This window comes from Primulina eburnea, chromosome 17 (genome assembly GCF_022965805.1).
Source record: "Primulina eburnea isolate SZY01 chromosome 17, ASM2296580v1, whole genome shotgun sequence".
In the NCBI taxonomy this organism is placed as follows: Eukaryota; Viridiplantae; Streptophyta; class Magnoliopsida; order Lamiales; family Gesneriaceae; genus Primulina; species Primulina eburnea.
The window spans coordinates 26,383,183-26,389,868 of NC_133117.1; the positions used below are offsets into that span (position 1 = coordinate 26,383,183).

At 43.0% G+C, this 6,686-nt stretch overlaps 1 non-coding gene across 1 annotated transcript; it reads left to right on the plus strand.

Moving 5' to 3' along the window:
• The first annotated feature begins 438 nt into the window (after nucleotides 1-438).
• LOC140818874 (small nucleolar RNA R71) lies at nucleotides 439-544 on the plus strand. The gene has a single exon (XR_012115105.1). It is a non-coding gene; the product is annotated as a small nucleolar RNA R71 (small nucleolar RNA).
• The last annotated feature ends 6,142 nt before the right edge of the window (nucleotides 545-6,686 follow it).

A 6,686-nucleotide genomic window follows, 5' to 3' on the forward strand; every position in this document is an offset into this window, starting at 1 on the left:
TTGTATGTGTTCGAATAAGGGTCATTCCTTGGGCGGTTTTGGACTCCCACTTGATTCACCGGTGCCTCATTTTGCACATAGAAGGGATTTCCATCTTGACAGTCTTTCACATAGTGCTCTCCTCCACACTTTTCACAGAATATCTCTTGAAGACGCATAGCCGTGCCACCCACATTCAAGCCGTCTATTTTCTTGTTTAAAGCGTCAAGTTGTGCAGTAATAGCAGAAAAATCAGTTACCTGGTGAACTCCTGCACTTCTCCGCTGGTTGTTCCTGTCAGATTGAGGATGATAGCTGCTAGCAGCCATTTCCTCTAACAATTCATATCCTTCCTCCGCGGTCTTTCTCAATAGGTTTCCACAAGCAGTCGCATCTATCATAGTACGGTTAGGAGTAAGCAAACCATAATAAAATGTTTGAACGACTAACCCAAGTGGTAACTCGTGATGTGGGCATCTTCGTAGTAGGTCCTTGAAGCGTTCCCATGCCTCATATAAAGATTCCTGATCGAATTGAGCGAATGTTGTAATGTCTGCCCGCAGCTTTATGGTCTTGGAGGGAGGGAAGTATTTGATGAGAAAAGCTTTCGCCATGTCGTCCCACGTAGCGATCGAACCTACAGGCAAACAATTTAACCACGCTTTAGCTTTATCACGTAAAGAGAAAGGAAATAAACGCAACCTAACAGCATCATCAGAAACTCCATTGAATTTAAAAGTATCGCAAATTTCAAGAAAATCTGCGATGTGCGTGTTTGGATCATCTACTGCAGTTCCCCCGAATTGTACTGTATTCTGAATCATCTGGATTATGGCTGGCTTGATTTCAAAGTGATTTGCCTGCACGATCGGTCTCACAATGCTAGGGCGTGCACCCTCCAACGAAGGTTGGGCATACTCCAGCATTGGTATGCGACGTGGCATCTCGACTTGTCTATTTTCACACTGTTCCTCCTCACGTTCTGGCTCGTGTCTCTCCATCAGTTCTTTAAGCCTCTGTTGTTGTCTTCTCCTGCGGAAGGTTCTTTCAATTTCAGGATCAAACTCAAGCTCCACGTCAAGTGACTTTGGCATGCACTGGAAGAGATATCTGTAATAAAATATGAAGTGTTATCTCAAGAGAAATAAAATAATGCTAAAGGAAATAACTAAAAATAAAATTGTAGATTAACAGTCCCCGGCAACGGCGCCAAAAACTTGATCGAGCAAAACTTGCACAGTGAAATCCCCAATAAAATATTATTTTGTATGCTCAAAAATTAATCGCAAGTGCACGATGTCAAGTAATAATATAGTGTACGTGAGTACGAGTATCGTTCCACTGAAGACTGTGTTTTACAATTGTTATTTTCAGTTATTTAACATTTAGCAACGAAAATTGAGTTGATTGTTTTATTACTACTAAAATCAAATAAGAATGCAAATAAAAAGATTCAAAATCAAGTAATGAGATATAATGTCTAAAATGGTTGAGTAAAATTCAATGAAAAATGGATTTGTTGGGAATCTCGGTTCACCTACCCCTCGTTAATTTATTAATTCGTTCGATCGTGATCTACGCTTCCGACAGGATTTCCTAATCTATTGAACACACTCTCTCGAGCTATGCCAAACTAATTCCACTCAATGAAGTAATTAAATATCTTTAATTATTTATCACGAGCGAATCGCATTTCGATCTATAAAATCCCCTAGTTTTCGACCATTAGGACTATGACTATCGGCACGTATCCAATTTCATATATCTATGTAAATTGTAGATCCGCGAATTCTACTACTCGATCCTATCACTCGTTATTCTCTCGAACTCACTCGTGATATGAAAACGTCGTTAAAGTTAGCTACGCTTCAATGACACGATAAAACAGTAGTAAAATCAATAATAACGCACAATAGAAATATAAATTAATTCAAACAACGTTCGGGGTAGGATCCCCTTTAATCCCAACAAATAATAGAGTTAGCTACTAGAATTCATTGTAAAAAAAAATGCAACAATGTTTAAAATGAAATAAACTAGATTAGAAATACTAGGCGAGACGAAATCTGCGAAGAACGGTGCCCGGAAAGCTTCAAATCTTCAATCCAAGCGCAAAGTTCTCTCCCAAAAGCTTGTGACGGCTGCCAAATCAAGTCTGAATAATCCTGAATTCGTGCCTCTCCCCTACCATATCTTCCCTCTTCATAATTAAGGAATGGAATCGAGATTGATCTTTTTCCAAAAATAGGTGGCGCTCGGGCAGTAGAAAACTACCGCTCGAGCGCCACACCTTCTGTAAATCTCCTTGGGGAGTTCGGCATTCGCGCTCGGGCGGTAGAAAACTACCGCTCGAGCGCGGACTCTTCTGTAATTGGGCATTGTATGACATCTCTCGCGCTCGGGCGGTAGAAAATTACCGCCCGAGCGCCGACCTTTCTGTTGAGATGTTTCGGCATTTCTCTCCTCGCGCTCGGGCAATACAATTTCACCGCCCGAGCACCAACTCCTCTGCCATTTTTGTCTTGACTTGGCACTTGGCTCCGATTTTGTTTCTTCCGGTCGTGTTTCCTGCAAATTCATCATGCCCGAGTGAGATAGGATAAAATGCAAATATTTATTCTAAAATGAACAGAATGTGATTGAAAAAAACGATGCGCAATGCAAAACACACACAGATTAATGCAATAAAACACGTAAAAACGACACATATCAACGGACCCCCACACAGACCAGGGCACGCGGTCCGTGCTTTTATATCCTTCGAAGTGTATTTTTACCGAGTCTACACGGACCCGGAGCCGGAACCGGGCACGGGGTCCGTGTCCCTTCCTTTTGTTGGTACTTTCTTTGCGCACACACACGGACCCATGCACGGACTCGGACCCGGGGTCCGTGTACTTCATGTTTTGGGAAAACTTAAACGTTTGCTTTGGGATTTCTTGTGATGGTTTAGTACATTGATCTAAATGAGGTCAATTCCCGAGTGTTTTAGAACGTTTTAAGTTATTTATGGAGTTTGGTGGTGAGCATGTGTACCTACGTCTAAGCAATGCAAGTTAAGTATTGTAAATTCATGGTTAGTATGTGCAGCAACGGCCCCAATCGAATTCCAACGAATCCCCCAACGCCAAGTAAGTATGTTAACGTGCAAAAGAAATATTTCAAGTTTTTGAGGTACGCTAATTGTCTTGTGACCAAATTATGAATGGGTTTGGAAGTCGGTGAACGTGGCCGAGGACCTCTCCACCCCGTTAAATTATAAACAGGTTTAGATCGTGATTGTAAAGCGTTAAATTATGAACGTGGACCAATCTTCCCGTTAAATTATGAACGGGGATATCATGTATGTGGCATTGGATACGTCCCTATCATCCCAGTATTTTGGTTTAGTCTGATCAGGCAAATTATGTTATGGGTCACTTGCTTTGAAACATCCTCTATGCAAAAATGATGAAGCCATGTATGTTTAAGTATGTTCAAGTATGCAAGCATGTTTAAGAAAAGTTTATGGCACGTCTAAGTATGTATGTACGTATGCTCAGGTTTATCAAGAAAGTTCAAGTTTTAAGTATGTATGTCTTATTTTAAAGTTGCATGTGATTTTATTATGTACTACTCGTTACTACCAGTTTATACGTGTTGATTCTTTAGACACACTAGACTTGATCGATGCAGGTGAGGACGTTTATGAGGAGGGTGAAGGTGTTGACCGAGGAGCTGGCTTGGACTGAGCGGGAGGTTAAACCCGAGGACCGCCCATGTTTTGAATTTTTTATGAAAATGTTCAAACAATTTTTTCAAACTCTATTTTTAGACCTTTGTTTGTGACAAATGATTGAGACGTACATTTATTTTATCGAATTTTGAACGTTCATGTTTTATTAAGAGAATTTTTAATTTTTTCGCAAATTTTAAATAGTTAAATTACGGTACGTTACAGTTGGTATCAGAGCGTTGTTCCTATAAAGGGTTATGCCTACTGCAAGTCGCAAGAAGCTCACGAAGTCACACCTCAAGTCTGTAAGTTTAAAGTTTTGAATTATGTTATGTAGTAAGCGCATTGTCATGATTTCGGCATGTTTACATTTTTGAGTTCAGAGTATGTGCATCTATGCTATTGTTATTATATATTCTTGCATCGTTGGTTTACGTGTTGGGTAAATTGTTGGAACATAATACCTCCTAGACGTGTGGTTGACCGGGAAAGGAGGGATTAGGACAGAGAGCCTCGGGAGGAGAGGGGAGACGCTCCTCCACCTCTACCTCCACCGCCAGATATGCAGGCACAGATGCTTGCAAGAATGACTCAGTTCTTTGCACAGTTTGCGAGGAACCAGACTCCAGTATATGCGGGGGAGAGGCCCAGACCGGAAGCAGTGTGTGAGAGATTTAGGAGGATGAATCCTAAGGAGTTTTCGGGTACCACCGACCCGATGATAGTTGAGGGATGGATTAAGTCCATCGAGGTAATTTTTGACTTTATGGAACTGACCGATGCAGATAGGGTCAGGTGTGCCACGTTCCTTCTGTCAGGGGACGCCAGACTATGGTGGGAGAGTACATCAGTGGCAGTCAACTTACATGTTTTGCCTTGGAATGGTTTCAAGGAGGTTTTCTACTCTAAGTACTTCACTGAAGAAGTACGTTCCCGTCTAACCAGAGAGTTTATGACACTGCGACAGGGAGACAGTAGTGTTGCAGACTTTGTGAGGAAGTTTGAGAGGGGGTGTCATTTCATACCCCTGATAGCTAATGATGCCCAGAGTAAGCTGAGGCATTTCATGGATGGATTGCGGCCGATCTTGCGCCGCGATGTGAGAGTAGCTTGTCCTACTAGCTATGCAGTCTCCGTATCTAGAGCGTTGGTGGCAGAGCAGGATCTGAGGGATATCGAGATGGACAGGCAGGGCAAGAGGCCCTACCAAGCACCACCACAACACCAGCAGCAGCAGCATCAGAGACCCCAGTTTAAGAAGGCGTTTCAGGGGCCGCCGAGGAAGAAACCATATCAAGGACCGCCAAAGGGCAAAGGTCCAATTCAGCAGCAGGGGGCGTCTCAGAAGCCCGGTAATTTCCCATTGTGTCAGAAGTGCAATCGCTAGCATCCCAGACAATGCTTATGGGGATCCGGCAAGTGTTTTAAATGTGGAGCTACCGACCACATGCTGAAGGAGTGCCCACAGTGGAAGCAGCCTACTCAGGGCAGAGTATTCGCTATGCATGCACAAGAGGCGAACCCAGACACGACTTTACTGACAGGTAAATTTTTCTACCTAAGCTCAGTATTAATTTTGCCTTGCATGTGGAACTTTATTTGGGATTATTAATAATTTTCTGCTATGTTTGATGTTAATGTTAGAATTTTTGGGATATAAGTTTGTGTTTTGCTAACGTCTCCCAGGAAATATTTTCATTAAGAGAATAGCTACTCAGGCCCTGATAGACTCAGGTGCCACCCATTCATTTATATCAGAAGCGTTCTCTAGTCACTTGGATATCAAGACCATTGGACTCGACGTGAATTATTCAGTAACCGTCCCATCAGGGGAAGAGCTGTCAGCTACTATTATGGTCAGAGACATTGATCTAAAATTGCACGGCCACTTGGTGTATGCTGATTTGATCGTCTTGCCGATGCCAGAGTTTGACATTATTTTGGGAATGGACTGGCTGACGAAGAACAGAGTTCTGATTGATTTTCAGAAGAGGTCAGTATTGGTTAGACCGCCTGGCATGGAGCAGTTTCTTTTTGAGCCAGCCAGATGGAGGAGTTTCCCGCGCATGATCTCTTGCATGCAGGCACGGAGACTTATTTCTAAGGGGTGTCAGGCATTCTTGGCCAGCATCATTTCAGAACCGATGTGCCCACTCCATCTATATCAGAGGTGCCAATAGCCAGAGATTTCCCAGACGTCTTTCTTGATGACGTCACAGGTCTTCCACCAGAAAGAGAGGTGGAGTTTGCGATCAACCTTATGCCAGGCACTGTGCCAATCTCTAAGGCACCGTACCGATTAGCTCTAGCTGAAATGTTAGAACTCAAACAGCAGATTCAGGAGCTTCTCGACAAGGAATTTATCCGCCCTAATTGCTCGCCTTGGGGCGCACCAGTGCTTTTTGTGAAGAAGAAGGATGGGAGTATGAGGCTGTGCATCGATTACCGAGAGTTGAACAAGGTAACGATAATGAACAAGTACCCACTTCCTAGGATCGAAGACTTGTTGATCAGTTGCAAAGAGCTACATTGTTCCCTAAGATAGATCTTCGATCAGGGTATCACCAGCTGAAGGTGAAAGATGCAGATGTGCAAAAAAACAGCCTTCAGAACCAGATATGGGCATTACGAGTTCTTAGTAAGGCCGTTCGGACTGACGAACGCCCCAGCTATTTTCATAGACCTAATGAACCGAATATTTCAGCCTTACCTTGATCAGTTCGTCATAGTATTCATTGACGATATTCTCATTTACTCGAAGAGCCATGAGGAGCATAGCCATCATTTGATGACATTATTGCAGGTTTTGCAGGGTCGCAAGTTGTTTGCGAAGTTCTGTAAGTGCGAGTTTTGGTTGGAGAAGGTAGCGTTTTTGGGTCATATTATTTCTAGCAGTGGAATTGAGGTGGATCCAACCAAGTTAGCGGCAGTTAAGGATTGGGTTGAACTGAAGAATGCATCGGAAATCCGCAGTTTTCTGGGTTTATCCGGT